Source organism: Callorhinus ursinus, unplaced genomic scaffold (genome assembly GCF_003265705.2).
Source record: "Callorhinus ursinus isolate GAN/ISIS: 27379988/994484 unplaced genomic scaffold, GSC_fseal_2.0 scaffold19, whole genome shotgun sequence".
Classification (NCBI taxonomy): Eukaryota; Metazoa; Chordata; class Mammalia; order Carnivora; family Otariidae; genus Callorhinus; species Callorhinus ursinus.
In genome coordinates this window covers 24,906,715-24,926,437 of record NW_027397081.1, presented here as the reverse complement: position 1 = coordinate 24,926,437, position 19,723 = coordinate 24,906,715, and the positions used below count along the sequence as shown (strand labels likewise).

Genomic DNA, 19,723 nt, shown 5'->3' with positions numbered 1-19,723 from the left:
GCAATTAGGGATCAGAGCACAGATTCTTTGATATTTGTAGGACAAGGTATTTTTGCCTACCCCAAGCGCACTGATGCTGCTCCTTTAATGCATGTATGGTTGCCTTGAATGCTGAGGGATTGGGGATGATTAGCTGCTACTCTGCTAGGAGCTGAAATGGAGAGCACGAGCAGGGAGAGGAGCAGAGGGAGAGGGACGAGCAGACTCCATGCTGAGATCGGAGGCTGACATGGGGCTTGATCTCAGGACCCTAAGAACATGACCTGAGCCAAAATCAAGAGTCAGACGCTTAACCAACTGAGCCACTCAGGTGCCTTGAATTCTTACTTATTTTTAATATAAGATTGACAATATGTTCTGAGGAGAAAATAAGTATGAAAACCTTGTTAAATGTGTCCGGAATAGGTCATCAGCTTTATGCTTGGCAGCTCTCTTATATCCCAGTAGGTTATTCATACGGCCTGTTGACTCAGTTGTTGTTTTTTAATATGTCTCAAATGTGGGACAGTCTGTAGTTTGCATAGTTTCTTTTTTTCACTCTGATCTTAGAAATTTCTCCTAGGTTTATGGATTTCTTGTGTTTGTATTTCTAGCTGTTTCTACTCCTCATATACTGAAAAAATGTAACTGTAGGAAGCCATTGTGTCCCAGAAGATGTCACTGAAAACTGAAGTTTTTAAATCCAGACAAAGTTATGTTTAAGACTTTCACTTATAAAATGAAAATAAGTTTTCTTAATCTTATGTTATCAATTCTGATTTTCAATTTTATTTAGACTGTAAAACACAATTGCTTATGAAATAATTTAGGTATAAGGGTTCATTTGGGCCAGTAATTTTATTATCATATAACATACAGAGGAACTTTTCATGATCTCTACTTTGAATTCTAGTGTTGTGTAGCTGACTGCTCAGCATCTTCACAGGGATGACTAATCAACATCTCAAACTTAGCATGCCTAGAACAGTCTCCCCTCAAACCTGCTCCTCTTGCTGTCTTGTCCATGTTGGTAAATAGTAAAACCTGTCTTTCTAGTTCCTAAGACCAGACAGAACCTTGGAGCCATCTTGGACTTCTCTCTTTTTGTTAACCTCATATTCAGTGTGTCAGCAAAATTCTTGGCTCTATATTTAAAATAAATAAAAAAAAATAAATTCCATCTTTAAAATAAATGAAATCTGACTACACTTACCTGTTTCTCTTCTATCTACTATAGTTATTTTAGGGGGATTATTTCAATAGCCTTTTTTGGCACAATTGCAAGAATGAGTTTTAAATATAAGATCATGTCACTGAAATTTTCAAAACCCTCCAGTTACTTCTCATCTTCTTCATAGTAAAAGTCAAATTTCTTAACATTTCCTAAAAGGATTTACCAGATCTTCCCTTAACCTCTTTGACCTCATCTCTTACTTCTTTTACTTCTCCTTCCCTGAGACATAGTGTTCGGGCCACAGTTGGTCTTCCTCCAATATATAGTCTCCCTTCTCAGGATCTTTGGACTTTACTGTTTCTTCTCCTTGGAAAGCTCTTCTCCCTGGATAGCCACATAACTTACTACCCTCTTTGAATACTTGCTGAAATGTTATCTTCTCAGAGAGAGTGTACTTTCTCTACAGAAAATTGCAGCTCCTAGTCACCAACATTCCTTCTCTCTCTCCCATAATTTATTTTTCTCCATAAAACCACTGTCTGGCATGCTAATTATCTTATTATTTATTCTGTTTTTCTACCTCAGCATCTAGAATAGTGCCTGATACATAAAAATGATTTGATGAATATTTATTGAGTGAATGGACAAATGAATTTATGTTTGAAAAATAAAATTTGCATTAAAAATGCTTTTTTAGGGGCACCTGGATGGCTCAGTCATTAAACATCTGCCTTCGGCTCAGGTCATGATCCCAGGGTCCTGGGATCGAGCCCGCATCGGGTTCCCTGCTCAGCAGGAAGCCTGCTTCTCCCTCTCCCACTCCCCCTGCTGTGTTCCCTCTCTCGCTATGTCTCTCTCTGTCAAATAAATAAATAAAACCTTTAAAAAAATAAAAATGCCTTTAAAATATTTTGGTTCTTTTCAACATTTAAATATTGTTCTTATAAGAATATATTCTTTATATTATGAGTATATATATAAAATGAAACATCAAATAAAATGAATGATGATATGTAAAAATGCAAGTTAAAATTCCCTTTATGCTCTCTCGTTAATTATTATGTGTCTGTCTAGAATTCTTTATAAAACATATAGCAGTCTCTCTTGATACAGCTCTAGCTTTAACCATCTATGCAGCTATCTGTAACTGTTAAAAATATAGATGGGTTGCCTCTATAAATACTTCCTTGAAAGTTGCTTTTCTACTTGAAAGTGTATCTTGGGTATATTTTTTATTTCAGTAACTTGGATTTACCTCATTATTTTCAGTTATATGTAGTATTTCATCTTATTATTATACCATAATTTAATCAGTTCCTTATTGATGGATATCCTAGGTTTTATTGATGTGAGTATATGCATTAAATAAAATCATATTAGATATGATTAGTTGGGTCAAGGTATACGCATTTAAAATATTGACAGTTGTTTCTAAGTTTATTTTTCAAATTTGCCTATTTATGCAAGTTGTGTATATCACTTACGATTTCTACTTGATTTATTTATTTTTATTTTTTGGTATTCCAAATTATAAACTCTTTGGGGGGATATGTCTCATTTTTTATTTCTGCAGAACTCAGCACAGTCTTTCAGTAGCAGGGGCTCAGTAGTGCTCTTGAATGGAAGATATATCTTTGTGATGTTTCTTGTTAGATATGCCTGAGAATCAGTTATTTAACAAACATTGTGTATTGGTAGTGTTTTGGCAGCATACTGTATGTTGTAAGGATTAAAAAAAAGTAGGACAACATTATTTCTTCTTTTGAGATGTTTAAACTTAAATGGATGACTTAAGGGGTGCCTGGTGGCTCAGTCAGTAAGCGTATGCCTTTGACTCAAGTCCTGATCCTAGGGTCCTGGGATTGAGCTGAGCATCGAGCCCCACATTGGGCTCCCTGCTCCGCGGGAAGCCTGCTTCTCCCTCCTCCCTGCTTGTGTTCCCTCTCTCGCTGTGTCTCTGTCAAATAAATAAAATTTTAAAAATAAATGGGAGACTAAAATATGAAAGGATAATTATACATATTAGAATCAAGACATGCTACCTTGAGGTTAATTTCATGTGTTCATTTATTTGTACGTGTATATATTCAACAAATATGGCGAAATTAACTTTTGAAGCATCAGAAAATGCTATGCAGAGATGTTTGATATTTTAAAGGAGAGTAGATATTCTCTTAGTAGAGATTGGGGCATCATGAATGAAGGCCAAGTCTCAAAAGACTATTTATTCATCACATCATCATTTATAGTAAAAAGTTAGAAGTAATACAAATGTGGGGTGCCTGGCTGGCTCAGTTGTGACTCTTGAAGAGCTCGTGACTTGATCTCGGAGGTGTGAGTTCAAGCCCCACATTGAGTGTAGAGATTACTTAAATAAATAAACTTAAAAAAAAATAAAAGAAAAAAGAAAAGAAGTAATACAAATGTTTAGAAGTTGGAATCATGTAGTTAATTGTATTTAATAATAATTTAATTTATGTATTTAATTATTAATTAAAGGTATTTAATAATAAATAATATTGATAAAGAGTTTGAACAGAGCAAGATATTGTTTTTGTAAGAAAAAAACTTAGTTGTAAGTTTAAAATAATTGGAAGAACTTATAGGAAGAAGGTAATAGTTATAATTTTTGAAAGAATGCTTTGGTAATAGAAAAATGACTTCCAGTTTTATAGCTTAGAGCAAAGTGTTGTGATTTTTTTCTCATACATGTTTTTTGTAAAATAGAATGTTTTACAAAAGTTTCTCCCTCATTTTGAAGGACAGAGTAGTTCTTAAATCCTGTGTTCCACCCTTTGAGAGAATAGGCACTGAGCATCCTCAAACATTCCTTTGTTTCTGATTTAATTTGTACCTGTTAAAATAATTCTCAAGCTCATGTATATTTTTTCTGGTGGTTTGGCAAGACATATGCTTTAGATTGCAAAGATGTGTTCAAATCCGATTTCAAGTCATTTTTAGCAGACCGTAGCCAAATTATCTGACTTTCCTGTTGAAATCTCAGTTCAATATCTTCAGTTGTAACCTGTGGTGAAAGGTGGCATTGTCCTGTTGAGGAGAAATTATTCTAATGTGGTGTAGAATGGGTGTGGCCAGCTGTTGGTATGTTCTCATTGTGCCATACTGTCTTGACCACTAGGGAGATTGCCAGTTAGTCTTGTTTCCCTTGTCTTCATACTAAAAAGATGACAGCTGAGGTTCCTTCTAGCTAGTATGTTCTGGATGAACTCTGAGCTTGATTTAAATGAACTGGGGATGTGACAAGGTAAAGGGGAGAAAGGATATAATAACAAAGGCAAGAGAGGGTGTATCATGTCATGTCCTTACTTTAGTCTACTTTTATAGAGCATGAATAAGCTATCTTTAAAAGTTAATACAAAGAATTACTCTAGTCATAGAAGTAGATTGTTGAAATATCTTTTTATTCCTGGGACACAATCTACTGGCTTAAATATTTTAAAAATAAATTCCATTTTTACTCCATTAAGAATTGATGATTTTTGTGTCTCTATTCATTAATGGTGTTGACCTATATATTGTACTTGTCCACTAGCCTGAGTTTGGAGCACTTCACTGTCACATCTCATTTTAAAAATAAATACCCTAGAAGTTTGTAGAAATGGGAATTTTTGAAGGTTTAGTAAAATTTTCCCATTAAAACCTTTTTTGGCCTGGTTTCCATTCTAGCACTTAACCTTTAATTACCATTTTAATTTATAATTTGATTATTGGTCTAGACCAGTTCTTTTGTGTCTCCTTTGGCCAATTTTTATCATTTATATTTTCTTAGAAAATTGTCCATTTTATGTAGGTTTTCAAATTTATGAATATAAATTGTACACAAGATATTCTTGAAGTTTGGTCTTACTAGGAAACCCTCCCTCCCTTCTTCTGTCTCCTTTCTTTCCTTGCTTCCTTCTTTCTCTCTGCCTTTCTCCATTTATCTTTTCTTCCTTTTCTCCCTCCCACTCTTCCTTCCTCTTTTACTATGAATTCCTGAGCATACTTTTTACTATTTCACATTTTTGGGGTTTATTATTTTGTCACTTTTCTTGTTTCTTGAGTTCAAAGTTTAGTTCTTTTTTTTTTTCTTGGAAAAATGTTGTGAATAACCAGTATGTATGCACTTGCTTGATGTTGGAAAACTGGTATTATCATAAATCAACTTTGTCAGATATTAATATTATTTTATATATGCTCTTCTTGAAGGAAATAAAATTCTGTAGGTATTGTTGATACTCATTTTCAGCCACTGTTTTTTAAAAAGTGCATTGAAGTTTGGACATTTTTCCACTAAATAGTGCTTTGAACAAATGCTGCAGGTTTTGGTCTATAAGTGTTATATTATGTTTTGTTTAGAATAATTGAAACCTCCCCCCCAAAAAAGATAAAGATAAGCAATTTTTAGAAAGGGCTTCTTGTTTTAAGAAAAACTACATGTAGTTTAAGTTCTGTTTTTTAGTTATAAAGACTTTATTATTTTTTTATTTATTTACATTTTAGTTAACATACAGTACAATATTGGTTTCAGGAGTAGAATTCAGTGATTCATCACTTACATACAACACCCAGTGCTCATCATAACAAGTACCCTCTTTAAATACCCATCACCCATCTAACCCATCTGTCACCCACCTTCCTCCATCAACTTCCAGTTTATTCTCTATCTTTAAGGGTCTCTTATGGCTTGTTTCTCTCTCTCCTTTTTTTCTTTTCTCCCTTCCCATATGTTCATCTGTTTTCTTTGTTAAATTCCACATATGAGTGAGATCATATGGTATTTGCCGTTCTCTGACTTACTTCACTTAGCATAATATACACTAGCTCCATCCACGTTGTTGCAGATGGCAAGGTTTCATTTTTTGATGGCTGAGTAATATTCCATTTTATACACACACACACACACGCACACACACACACACGCACACACACACATCTTCTTCACCCATTCATCAGTCAGTGGACATTGGGGCTCTCTCCATAGTTTGGCTGTTGTTGATAATGCTGCTGTAAACATCAGGGTGCATTTGAATCTATATTTTTGTAATCTTTTGGGTAGATACCCAATGTAGTGCAGTTGCTGGATCTTGGGGTAGTTATATTTTTAACTTTTTGAGGAACCTCCAAACTGTTCTCCAGAGTGACTGCACCAGTTTGCATTCCCGCCAACAGTGCAAGAGTTTCCCCCTTTCTCTGCATCCTCGCCAACACCTCTTGTTTCTTGTGTTGTTAATTTTAGCCATTCTGACCTGTGTGAGGTGGAATCTCATCCTGGTTTTGATTTGTATTTCCCTGATGATGAGTGATGTTGAACATCTTTTCATTTGTCTGTTGGACATTTGGATGTCTTTGGAAAAGTGTCTATTCATGCCTTTTGCCCATTTCTTAAGTGGATTATTATCATTTTTTAGGGGGTGTTGAGTTTGATAAGCTCTTTATAGATTTTGGATGCTAACCCTTTATCAGATACATCATTTGCAAATATCTTCTCCCATTCTGTAGGCTGCCTTTTAGTTGTGTTGATTGTTTCCTTTGCTGTGCAAAAGCTTTTATCTTGATGAAGTCCCAGTAGTTCATCTTTGCTTTTGTTTCCCTTGCCCTCAGTGACACGTCTAATAAGAAATTGCTACGGCAGAGGTCAAAGAAATTTCTGTCTGTGTTCTTCTCTAGGATTTTGATGGTTTCCTGTCTCACATTGAGGCCTTTCATGGATTTTGAATTTATTTTTGTGTGTGGTGTAAGAAAGTGGTCCAGTTTCTTTCTATTGTATGTAGCTGTCCAGTTTTCCCAACACCATTTGTTGAAGCAACTGTCTTTTATCCATTGGATATTCTTATCTGCTTTGTTGAAGATTAGTTGGCATGTAGTTGTGGGTCCATTTCTGAGTTCTCTCTTCTGTTCCATTGGTCTATGTGTCTGTTTTCGTGCCAGTACCATTATGTTTTGATGACCACAGCTTGTAATATAGCTTGAAATCCAGAATCATGATGCCTCCAGCTTTTTCTTTTTCAAGATTGCTTTGGCTATTCAGGGTCTTTTGTGGTTCCATGTAAATTTTAGGATTGTTCTAGCTCTGTGAAAAATGCTGGTGGTATTTTGATAGGGATTGCATTAAATGTATTGTTTGGGTAGTCTAGACATTTTAACAATGTTTGTTCTTCCAATCCATGAGCATTGAATGTTTCTCCAAATTTTTTTGTGTCCTCTTCAGTTTCCTTCATAAGGGTTTTATAGTTTTCAGAGTACAGATCTTTTACCTTTTTAGTTAGGTTTATTCCTAGGTATCTTATTGTTTTTGGTGCAGTTGCAAATGGGATCGATTCCTTAATTTCTTTTTCTGCTTTTTCCTTATTTGTGTATAGAAATGCAACAGATTTCTGCACATTGATTTTATATACTGCAACTGCTGAATTCATGTATTAGTTGTAGCAATATTTTGATGGAGTCTTTTGGGTTTTCTACATAGAGTATCATGTCATTAGCAAATAGTGAAAGTTTGACTTCTTCCTTGCCAATTTGGATGCCTTTAATTTTTTTATTGTCTGATTGCTGAGGCAAAGGCTTCCTGTACTATGTTAGTGTGGTGAGAGTGGACATCCTTGTCTTGTTCCTGACTGTAGGGGAAAGGCGCTCTCAGTTTTTCACCATTGAGGATGATATTAACTGTGGATCTTTCGTATATGACCTTTATGATGTTGAGGTATGTTGCATCTATCCCTACTTTGTTGAGGGTTTTTAATCAAGAAAGATTGCTGTACTTTGTCAAATGCTTTTTCTGCATCTGTTGACAGGATCATGTGGTTTTTATAGCTTTTATTAATGTGGTGTATCACATGATTTGGAAATATTGAACCACCCCTGCAGTCCAGGAATAAATCCCACTTGATCATGGTGAATAAATCTTTTAATGTACTGTTGAATTCGATTTGGTAGTATTTTATTTACCCCATTAGAGGTATTGGCCTGTAATTCTCCTTTTTAGTGGGGTCTTTGTCTGGTTTTAGAATCAAAGTAATGCTGGCTTCATAGAATGAGTTTGGAAGTTTTCCTTCCATTTCTATTTTTTTGAACAGTTTGAGAAGAATAGGTATTAACTCTTCTTTAAATGTCTGGTAGAATTCCCCCGGGAAGCCATCTGGCCCAGGACTTTTGTTTGTCAGGAGATTTTTGATTACTGATTTAATTTCTTTGCTGGTTATGGGTGTGTTCAAATTTACCATTTCTTCCTGTTTCAGTTTTGGTAGTTTGTAGGTTTCTAGGAATTCATCCATTTCGCCAGGTTGCCTAGTTTGTTGGCATATAATTTTTCGTAGTATTCTCTTATAATTGTTTGTATTTATGTGGTGTTGGTTGTGATCTCTCCTCTTTCATTCATGATTTTATCTATTTGGGTCCTTTCTCTTTTCTTTTTGATAGGTTTGGTCTAGGGGTTTATCAATTTTATTAATTCTTTTGAAGAACCAGCTCATGGTTTTTTTTTTCTTTTTTTGTTTGATTCTATATCCTTTATTTCTGCTCTAATCTTTATTGTTTCCCTTCTTCTGCTGGTTTTAGGCTTTATTTGCTGTTCCTTTTGTAGCTCCTTTAGGTGTAAGGTTAGGTTGTATATTTGAGACTTCTCTTGCTTCTTGAGGTAGGCCTATATTGCAGTATACTTCTATCTTAGGACTGCCTTTGCTGCATCCCAAAGGTTTTGTACAGTGTCTTCATTTTCATTTGCTTCCATGTATTTTTAAAATTTCTTCTTTAATTTCCTGGTTAACACATTCATTCTTTAGTTGGATGTTCTTTAACCTCCATGTGTTTGTGGTCTTTCTAAATTTTTTCTTGTGGCTGACTTCGAGTTTCCTAGTGTTGTGGTCTGAAAACATGTGCTGTATGATCTTGATCTTTTTGTACTTGATGAGGGCTGATTTGTGACCCAGTACATGATCTGTTCTGGAGAATGTTCATGTGCATTCTGCTGCTTTAGTTTGAAATGTTCTGAATATATCTGTTAAGTCCATCTGGTCCAGTGTGTTATTCAAAGCCATTGTTTCCTTGTTGATTTTCTGCTTAGATGATCTGTCCTTTGCTGAAAATGGGGTGTTAAAGTCCCCTGCTATTATTGTATTATTATCAACGAGTTTCTTTATGTTTATTCCTAATTGATTTATATGTTTTTGTGCTTCCAAGGTAGGGGCATAAATATTTACAGTTGTTAGATCTTGTTGATGGATAGACCTTATGATTATGATATAATGCTCTTCTTCATCTCTTATTACAGTCTTTGTTTTAAAATCTACTTTGTCTGATACAGGTATGGCTACTCTGGCTTTCTTTTGACGTCTAGCATGATAGATGGTTCTCTGTCCCCTCACTTTAAATCTGCTGGTGTCTTTAGGTCTACAATGAGTCTCTTTCAGGGAGCATATAGATTGATCATTTTTTTTTTTTATCCATTCTGATACCCTATGTCTTTTGATTGGAGTGTTTAGTCCATTTACATTCAGAGTGATTATTGAAAGATATGAATTTAGCATTGTGTTACCTGTAGAGTTGGTGTTTCTGGTGATGTTCTCTGGTCCTTTCTAATCTTTGTTGCTTTGGTCTTTTTTTCTCCACTCAAAGAGCTCCCCTTAAAATTTTTAGCAGGGCTTGTTTACTGGTTGTGAATGCCTTTAGTTTTTGTTCGTCTGGGAAACTCTTTATCTCTCCAATTCTGAATGAGAGCCTTGCTGGATAAAGAATTCTTGGCTGCACATTTTTCCCATTCAGCACTTTGAATATTTCCTGCCATTCCTTTCTGCCCTGCCAAGTTTCTGTGGACAGATTTCTTATGAACCTGATCCGTGTTCCCTTGTGGGTTAAGGCCTTTTTTCCCCTTGCTGTTTTCAGGATCCTTTCTTTGTATATTTTGTGAATTTGGACTATGATATGCCCTGGTGATGTTCAGTTTTGTTCAATTTAATGGGCGATCTCTTTGCTTGTTGGATTTTGATATGTGTGTCCTTCCACAAATTAGGTAAGTTTACAGCTATAATTTGTTTGAATAAAACTTCTGCCCCTTTTTCTCTCTCATCTTCTGGGACCCCTGTGATACAAATGTTACTAAGTTTTAATAAGTTGCTGATTTCCCTAAGTCTACTTTCGTGGTCCATTACCTTTCTTTCCTTCTTCTTTTCAGCTTCATAATTTTCCATAACTTTATCTTCTGTACTGATTCACTCCTTTCTCTGCTTCTTCCATCCTCATTTTTATGGCCTTCATTGCATCTTAGTTATAGCATTTTTGACTTTGGCCTGACTAGATTTTACTTCTTTTATCTTTGTAGTGAGGGATTCTCTGGTGTCTTCTATGAGTTTTGCAAGCCCAGCTAGTATCCTTATAATCGTTGTTTTAAATTCTAGTTCAGACATATTTATATCTGTATTGATTAAATCCCTGGCCATGAGTTCTACTTTGTGTTCTTCCTTTTGGGGTAAATTTCCCCATCTCTTCATTTGGTCCAGAAAAGAAAAGAAAAAAGAGAGAAAGACATAAAGAAACAAACAAAAAAAACCCCAAAACAAAGAAAACAAACAAAAAAACTGGATCCTGGGTGTATTTTGGTCTGCTTCTTAAAAGAATCTACATCTCAAAATGATAAAATAAAGTAAAATGAAAGTAAAGAAAAAAATAAAAAATATGTAAAAATTATATATATAAATATAAAGAAATTGATAATAAAAAAGGAATTAAAAAAATAAATGAAAAAATAGTAATAAAGAATAAAAGTAAAAAAGAAGCTAGATCCTGTTTCCCCTAAAGCTGAAGCTTTGCAGCACCCTGTGATCAGTAGATTTGGTGCCAGTGAGTTGTTTGTGCTGGTTTTCTGGGGGAGGGGCCTGTTGTTCTGATTATCAGGTGGATTTAACCCTAGTGGAAATGTGCCTCCAGGGTGCAGGTTGTGGCAGGGCTTGGTGTAAGCCTTTCTGGCCTCCACTAGGTGGCGCTATTTTCCTTCCTGAAGGCTCTCAGCCTTTTTGGGGGTGGGGGGATGGGGATGAATACCAGGACGCCTTTCTCTCCATCCCCAGTGCTGAAAGTTCGCTCCCTCAACTCTTCAGTGAGCACTTACAGAAGAGCAGTCAGTCACTTTTATGTCCCCAGTTTCTATCAGAACTCTTGTGTTCACCCTGCCTATGTCCAGGCTTTTTTATCTCAGGCATGCGACTGAGTTTCAAAACTTCAAATTTTAAGGACTCCTGCGTGTGGACCTGCGCTGTTCCTCTGGGGGAGGGTCTCACCATGTTCTTGTCATTGGCCGGCCTGTCCTGGGAAAGTGATGGCAGGACCGCACAGTGGTTCACAGTTTATGGCAAAAGAAAGTAGGAGGCTGGCACCAAGACTTGCTGTTCTCAGCCGGCTTTCTCGCTGCTGTGCCTGGGGACAATGCAGCACACTGGCGCCACCTGTTCTTGCGACCCAGGGGATCCTCACACCACGCTGTCACACCTGGGATTCTGCCCATTTGCCACCCAAGCACATTTAAGCCAGGCACGTACCCCACTCTAGCAGACTTCTAAAAGTTCAGATTTTGTGCTGCGGGGCTCATAATCCTTGTGGTATCTCTATGAGCAGGCTCCTTCCCTGCTGCTGTATAAACAGCTGTATCTGCCCTAATTCAACTCTCCGTAGCTTCTACCTTCCAAAAGGTGGTTGCTTTTCTACTTGTAGAATAGCAGTTTTTTGTTCTCTCAGACCTCTGATGGATTTATTGGACGTTCAAAATGATTGGATAACTCTCTAGCTGTGTTCTGGGGAGGAGACAAGCTTAGAGTACCCCTACTCCTCCTCCATCTTAACTCCTCCATGCAATTTTAAATTCTGTAAATTTACTATCATAGTTGCACTTCTCCCTGGTGCCTCATCTTCAAACACAAAGATTTACTCACATTTCATGAAGTATTTTTCAGTAAGAAGGAAAAAATCTCTTACGATATGCAAAGATATAATCAGTTTGTTCTGATTTACCTGTTTGAGGCATTTATCTCTTCCTGCTTTGCTTTATGTGGTACTGCCATCTAGCGTGTGGGATACTAAAATGGGTATGTGTAGTTTACAATTTCTTTTATCATTTGGTTGTCAGAAGCTGTGAATCAATGTTTCTTTGTATTTGATTTCATATAAAGCATTAAGTTAAATGATCCTGCATGCAAGAGCTCGGGTTTTACCTGAAATAAGTTATTGGAGAAATGAATTGATTACCTGTTTCTTGAGCGTTCTCTACTGAAGCTTCTGTGCAACGGACTTAGAAGTGCTAGTACAGCCTCATGTCATCAGATGCATTCTTGTCTTGATATTGAGAAATGTGGAAAGAGATAGTAAATTTTGACCTGAGTAAAAATGTTGATAAGTAGTAATATAAAATAAGCTCCCCCCATTTTCGTTTTAAATGAATTAATCAGGATTATAATAAAAGATACAAGCCAATATTTATTGAACGCTTTTTGTGAACCAGATATTATTCTAAATGCTATTTACATCTTATTTACTCTTCACAACAGTTTCAGATGAGGGAATTGAAGTAAAAAATGTTTAAGAACGTACCCAAGAATATGGGTAAGTCATACAGCCTGTGTTTGAATAAAGGTCATAGAACCATTCTGCATATTCTTGATTACAAAAGTTCTAGGAAAGGATAAAATGACAAAATTCTTGTTTTAACAAAAAGGAACAAACGATAGATCTGAAATATCCTACATGTAGTTGAAGGTAAAGAAGTATGATACATAGTCGTGCAGTGTAACCTGTGTGGTCTTATGTAAACTCCTTAACTTCCCTGGTCCTCAGTTTCCTCATTTGTAAAATAGGAATAAATATAACTATTTCAATATATATTACAGAGTAGTGTGGGAATTAAGTGAGATGATAATTAAAAACCAAAACAGATTGCTCAATAAATTTTAAAGAACTTTAGAGAAAGTCAAATGTTCTAAGGAACTTTGGTGAAGACAGACCATAATCTGTAAAATGTGAAAATACTTTTCCTCATGACCTGAGTGTAGTGTTGTTAGGATTGAGGCAGTGGGTGAAGAAAATTCTTTGCAAATAAGAAGCTGTATAACTATCAGGAATATTATGACAAACTTCCCCTTACAAGAGGGACTGTATTGCTAATATTCTTGGTGTTCTGGTAATCAGTTTTTTGTTTGTTTGTTTGTTTGTTTGTTTTATTATGTCATGTTAGTCACCATACAATACATGACTAGTTTTTGATGTGGTGATCCACGATCCATTGTTTTTGTATAACACCCAGTGCTCCATGCAGTATCTGCCCTCCTTAATACCCATCACCTGGCTAACCCATCCTCCCAGCCCCCCTCCCCTCTAGAACCCTCAGTTTGTTTCTCAGAGTCCATCGTCTCTCATGGTTCGTCTCTCCCTCTGATTTCCCCACCTTCATTTTTTCCCTTCCTTCTCCTAATGTCCTCCCTGCTATTCCTTATGTTCCACAAATAAGTGAAACCATATAATTGACTTTCTCTGCTTGATGTATTTCACTTAGCATAATCTCCTCCAGTCCCATCCATCCATGAATACCCATCCCAAAGTTGGGTATTCATCCTTTCTGATGGCTGAGTAATATTCCGTTGTATATATGGACCACATCTTCTTTATCCATTAATCTATTGAAGGGCATCTCAGCTCTTTCCACAATTTGGCTATTGCAGACATTGCTGCTGTGAACATTGGGGTGCATATGGCCCTTCTTTTCACTACATCTGTGTCTTTGGAGTAAATACCCAGTAGCGCAATTGCTGGGTCATAGGATAGCTCTATTTTTAATTTTTTGAGGAACCTACACACTGTTTTCCAAAGTGGATGCACAACTTGCATTCCCACCAACAGTGTAAGAGGGTTCCCCTTTCTCCACAACCTCTCCAACATTTGTTGTTTCTTGCCTTGTCCATTTTTGCCATTCTAACTGGTGTAAGGTGGTATCTCAATGTGGTCTTGATTTGAATTTCCCTGATGGCTAATGATGATGAACATTTTTTCATGTGTCTGTTAGCCATTTGTATGTCTTCTTTTGAGAATTGTCTGTTCATGTCTTCTGCCCAATTTTTGATGTGATTATTTGTTTTTTGGGTGTTGAGTTTGAGAAGTTCTTTGTAGATCTTGGATATCAGCCCTTTGTCTGTAGTGTCATTTGCAAAAATCTTCTCCCATTCCGTGGGTTGCCTCTATGTTTTGTTGACTGTTTCCTTTGCTGTGCAGAAGATTTTTAACTTGATGAAGTCCCAAAAGTTCATTTTCGCTTTTGTTTCCCTTGCCTTTGGGGACGTGTCTTGAAAGAAGTTTCTGTGGCTGATGTCGAAGAGGTTACTGTCTATGTTCTCCTCTAGGATTTTGATGGACTCCTGTCTCACATTGAGGACTTCCATCCATTTTGAGTTTATCTTTGTGTAGGGTGTAAGAGAATGGTCGAGTTTCATTCTTCTGTATATAGCTGTCCAGTTTTCCCAGCACCATTTATTGAAGAGACTGTCTTTTTTTCAACTGGATATTTTTTCCTGCTTTCTCGAAGATTATTTGACCATATAGTTGAAGGTCCATATCTGGGCTCTCTATTTTGTTCCATTGGTCTGTGTGTCTGTTTTTGTGCCAGTACCATACTGTCTTGGTGATCACAGCTTTGTAATATAGCTTGAAATCAGGCAACGTGATGCCTCCAGCTTTATTTTTCTTTTCAACATTTCCTTGGCGATTCGGTCTTTTCTGATTCCATACAAATACTAGGATTGTTTGTTCCAGCACTTTGAAAAATGCTGTTGGTATTTTGATCAGGATGGCATTGAAGGTATAGATTGCTCTGGAGAGCGTAGACATTTTAAACAATGTTTATTCTTCTGATCCTTGAGCATGGAATGTTTTTCCATATTTTTGTGTCTTCTTCAATTTGTTTCATGAGTGTTCTGTAGTTCCTAGAGTATAGATCCTTTACCTCTTTGGTTAGATTTGTTCCAAGTTATCTTATGGTTTTTGGTGCTATTGTAAATGGAATTGATTCTCCGATTTCTCTTTCTACAGTTACATTGTTAGTGTATAAGAAAGCAGCTGATTTCTGTGCATTGGTTTTGTATCCTGCCACATTACTGAATTGCTGTAGGAGTTCTAGTAATTTGGGGGTGCAGTCCTTTGGGTTTTCCACATAAAGTATCATGTCATCGAAGAGAGAGAGCTTGACTTCTTCTTTGCCAATTTGAACACCTTTTATTCCTTTTTGTTGTCTGATTGCTGTTGCTAGGACTTCTAGTACTATGTTGAACAAGAGTGGCGAGAGTGGGCATCCTTGTCGTGTTCCTGATCTTAAGGGAAAGTCTCTCAGCTTTTCACCATTGAGGATGATATTTGCTGTGGGTTTTTCATAGATGGATTTTATGAGCTTGAGGAATGTTCCCTCTATCCCTATACTCTGAAGAGTTTTAGTCAGGAAAGGATGTTGTATTTTGTCAAATTCTTTTTCTGCATCAAAGAAATCCCTTGCATCCCAGGGATAAATCCCACTTGGTCGTGGTGGATGATCCTTTTAATGTGCTGTTGGATCCTATTAGGTAGGATTTTGTTGAGAATTTTCGAATCCATATCCATCACGGATATCAGTCTGAAATTCTCCTTTTTGATGGGGGTCTTTGCCTGGTTTGGGGATCAAGGTAATGCTGGCCTCATAGAATGAGTCTGGAAGCTTTCCTTCTGTTTCTATTTCTTGAAACAGCTTCAGGAGAATAGGTATTGTTTCTTCTTTGAGTGTTTGGTAGAATTCCCCAGAGAATCCATCAGGCCCTGGACTCTTGTTTTCTGGGAGGTTTTTGATCACTGCTTCAATCTTGTTACTGGTTATTGGTCTATTCAGGTTGTCAGTTTCTTCCTGTTTCAGTCTTGGTAGTTTATAGGTTTCCAGGAAGACATCCTATTTCTACCAGGTTGCTTAATTTGTTGGCATATAGTTGTTGATAATAATGTCTAATAATTATTTGTATTTCCTTGGTGTTAGTTGTGATCTCTCCCCTTTCATTCATTATTTTATTAATTTGGGTCCTTTCTCTTTTCTTTTGAATAAGTCTGGCCAGTGGTTTATCGATCTTATTAATTCTTTCAAAGAACCAGCTTCTAGTTTTGTTGATCTCCTCTACTGTATTTCTGGTTTCTAATTCATTGATCTCTGCTCTGATCTTAATTATTTCTCCTCTAATGTGTGGCTTAGGCATCATTTATTGCTTTTTCTCTAGTTCTTTAAGGTGTAAAGTTAGTTGGTGAATTCAGGATTTTTCTGTTTTTTTGGGTGAGGCTTGGGTGGCTATGTATTTCCCCCTTAGGACTGTCTTTGCAGTATCCCATAGGTTTTAGACTGATATGTTTTCATTCTCATGGGTTTCCATGAATTGTTTAAGTTCTTTGATGTCCTAGTTTACCCAAACATTCTTAAGCAGAGTGGTCTTTAGCTTCCAAGTGTTTGAATTTCTTCCAAATTTTTCTTGTGATTGAGTTCCAGTTCTAAAGTATTATTGTCTGAGAATATGCAGGGAATAATCTCAGTCGTTTGGTATTGGTTGAGACCTGATTTGTGACTCAGTATGTGATCTATTCTGGAGAAAGTTCCATGTGTGCTCGCGAAGAATGAGTTTCTGTTGTTTTAGTTTGGAATGTTCTATATATATATATATATATACACATATACACACACACACATATATATATATAGTCCATCTGGTCCAGTGTGTCATTCAAAGCTCTTGTTTCTTTGTTGATTTTCTGCTTAGATGATCTATTGCTGAGTGGAATATTGAGGTCTCCTACAATTAACATATTATTATCAATATGACTCTTAATTTTGGTTAACAGTTGGCTTATGTGGTTGGCTGCTTCCATGTTGGGGGCATTGATATTTACAATTGTTAGATTTTCTTGTTGGATAGACCCTGTAAGAATGATATAGTGTCCTGTGTGTCTCTAAGTACAGTCTTTAGCTTAAAATCTAATTTGTCTGATATGAGAATTGCTACCCCAGCTTTCTTTTGAGTCTGTTGGCATGGAAGATGGATCTCCATCCCTTCACTTTCAGTCTGGATGTATCTTTAGGTTCAAAATGAGTCTCTTATAGACAGCATATGGTTGGGTCCTGTCTTTTTATCCAATCTGCAACCCTGTGCCGTTTTATGGGAGCATTTAGGCCGTTCACGTTGAGAGTGATTATTGAAAGATATGAATTTATTGTGTGAAGTCCTTGTTCCTATAGATTGTCTCTGTAAATTTCTGTTCTATATCACTCTTGGGGTCTTTCTCCTTTTATAGAACCCCCGCCCCCATATTTCTTGCAGGGCCGGCTTAGTGGTCACATATTCTTTCAGTTTCTGCTGGTCCTGGAAGCTCTGCATCTCTCCATCCATTCTAAATGACAGCTTTGCCAGATAAAGTATTCTTGGCTGCATATTCTTCTCATTTAGTACCCTGAATATGTCTTGCCAGCCCTTTCTGGCTTGTCAGGTCTCTGTGGTTAGTCTGACATTATTCTGATGTTCCTCCCTCTGTACGTAAGGAATCTCTTCCCCCTAACTGCCCTTAAGATGGTTTCCTTGGTTCTAAGATTTGAGAGTTTTACTATTATATGCCGGGGTGTTGGCCTGTTTTCCTTGATCTTGGGAGGGGTCCTCTCTGCCTCTAGGACATGAATGTTTGTTTCATTTACCAGATTAGGGCAGTTCTCAGCTACGATTTTCTCAAGTATATCTTCTAGTCCTGTTTCTCCTCCACTTCCTCAGTGATCTCAATAATTCTGACATTGGAATGTTTCATGGCGTCACTTATTTCTCTAATTCTGTTTTCATGGATTTTAAGCTGTTTCTTCCAGGCTTCCTCGTTTTCCTTTTTTTCTATCAGTTTGTCTTCTAGATCACTAATTCATTCTTCTGCCTTGTTTACCATAGCTGTTAGAGTATCTAGATTAGATTGGATCTCATTGATAGCATTTTTGAATTCTGCCAGATCAGCTCTCATTTCTGCCCTTAGAGACTCTATGTTGCCATTAATTTCTTCATTTTAGCTGTTGTCTTCCTGTTACCCTGAAGTCTATTTCTGACATCTTGCTGATATCTATATTCATGTGTAAATCTGGCAGACCTCACAGCCTAAAACTGCAGTGTCTTGGGTTGTGCACCCCACAGCAGGGCTCCCAGCCCTCGCTTCCAGGTCCAGGCACGTCTCTGCCCTTGGTGCTTCTAATACTGCCAGTTGCCCCCAGTTCGCACTTGCGGCCCCACTGCTCCAGGTTTCCATCTGGTGGACTGCCTTAAAGTCCTTGCCCCATCCCCAGCATGGGAGGCTTTTGCACTCCGGCGGTGCAATATCCCGGAGGCTCCCTCCCCCTTCCGTTTATCTTCCGATATCTGCCCGAGGAATCATGGCTCCCTGCTTTGTACCTTGAAACCAACTGCTGGCGATATTCTGTTTGTAGAGATCCAGATCTGTTTTCTTACATCTCAGGCTGATTTTGTGGGTGTTCAGAGTGGTCTGGTAGATATCCAGCTCAATTCAAGGGACTGGTTGGAATAGGGTCCCCTACTCTTACTCCACCATCTTTTCTAATTTCCCATCAGTTTATTTAGATAGAATATTTCTTTTAACATAGAGAATAACCTTATATAATATGGTGAAATGAAGAAAGTAAGTTAAAATAACACGATTTTTCTGTAGTTATAATTAAAAAATTTAGCTTCAGTTTCAGACAGAATTAAACCTATGGGTTAAGATATTGAAATATTAATGTATTTAGAATGTTTAATGTTTAAAATAATGGTAAAAGAAACCAGGGAAATCACATCATTGCATTTTCCCCCTTTGAGGAGAAACACTGAAAATCTTTTGTTAACAAATTTTTAACGGGTAAGATAGCATATATACGGATTCTGCATTTTCAATTTTAGTATTTCAAATACCTGGTATATTTTAAATACCTGGTATTTACCAGTTCAGTTGATCATTGACTAAATGTTGTGTCTTTTTGGAAACAGACTGGGTTTTCTTCCTGATTAAGAATTTATGTGAATGTGAATATTAAGGTTTATGGAAATATGTATTAGCAACAAGTTTTGGTACCTATCATTGGGACTTTCAGTTATTAATAAAAATGAATTAAACCAATGAAAAGGTTAGTTCCCTCATCTTTTTAATACTATGTATAGTAGATATTTCTAGTTAAAAAAACAGTTTTATGTAAAAGTACATGTAGTAGGTACATAATCTTTTGAAACAAAAGCCATGATAATTTTAGTGTTTCTACCCCTACTGAAGAATTTTATTTTTCCTTAAACCAAAACAGATAAACTTTCAGCCGTACTTTTTTGCACATTGCATACTAATACCTCTTTTTATGTTGGGAAATCATTGTCATTTAAGGGGATGATTTGAAATGAAAACTTCATATAGTGAGTTATTGGTAGTGCTGTCAGGTTGTGGGCATCTTATTGAGCTGAGGGTGATTCTGGTTTTTAAAGACGGATGAATGGACAAGGAAAATATATGTATACACACACACACACACACACACAC

The 19,723-nt window shown here is 36.7% G+C and overlaps 1 protein-coding gene and 1 long non-coding RNA gene across 7 annotated transcripts in view; one reads left to right on the top strand and one right to left on the bottom strand.

The window, feature by feature from the left end:
• ARHGAP32 (Rho GTPase activating protein 32) overlaps positions 1-19,723 on the top strand; it is a 311,991-nt gene that overhangs the window by 144,781 nt on the left and 147,487 nt on the right. The gene's annotated exons all lie outside the window — the stretch shown is intronic.
• Positions 1-19,723, bottom strand: part of LOC141374552 (uncharacterized) — a 68,959-nt gene that overhangs the window by 17,754 nt on the left and 31,482 nt on the right. Inside the window, exons 3-4 of the long non-coding RNA XR_012381555.1 lie at positions 12,725-12,805; positions 12,383-12,469 (exon numbers count right to left, since the gene is read on the bottom strand). This is a non-coding gene — a long non-coding RNA (uncharacterized lncRNA). The remainder of the gene's footprint in view (positions 1-12,382; positions 12,470-12,724; positions 12,806-19,723) is intronic.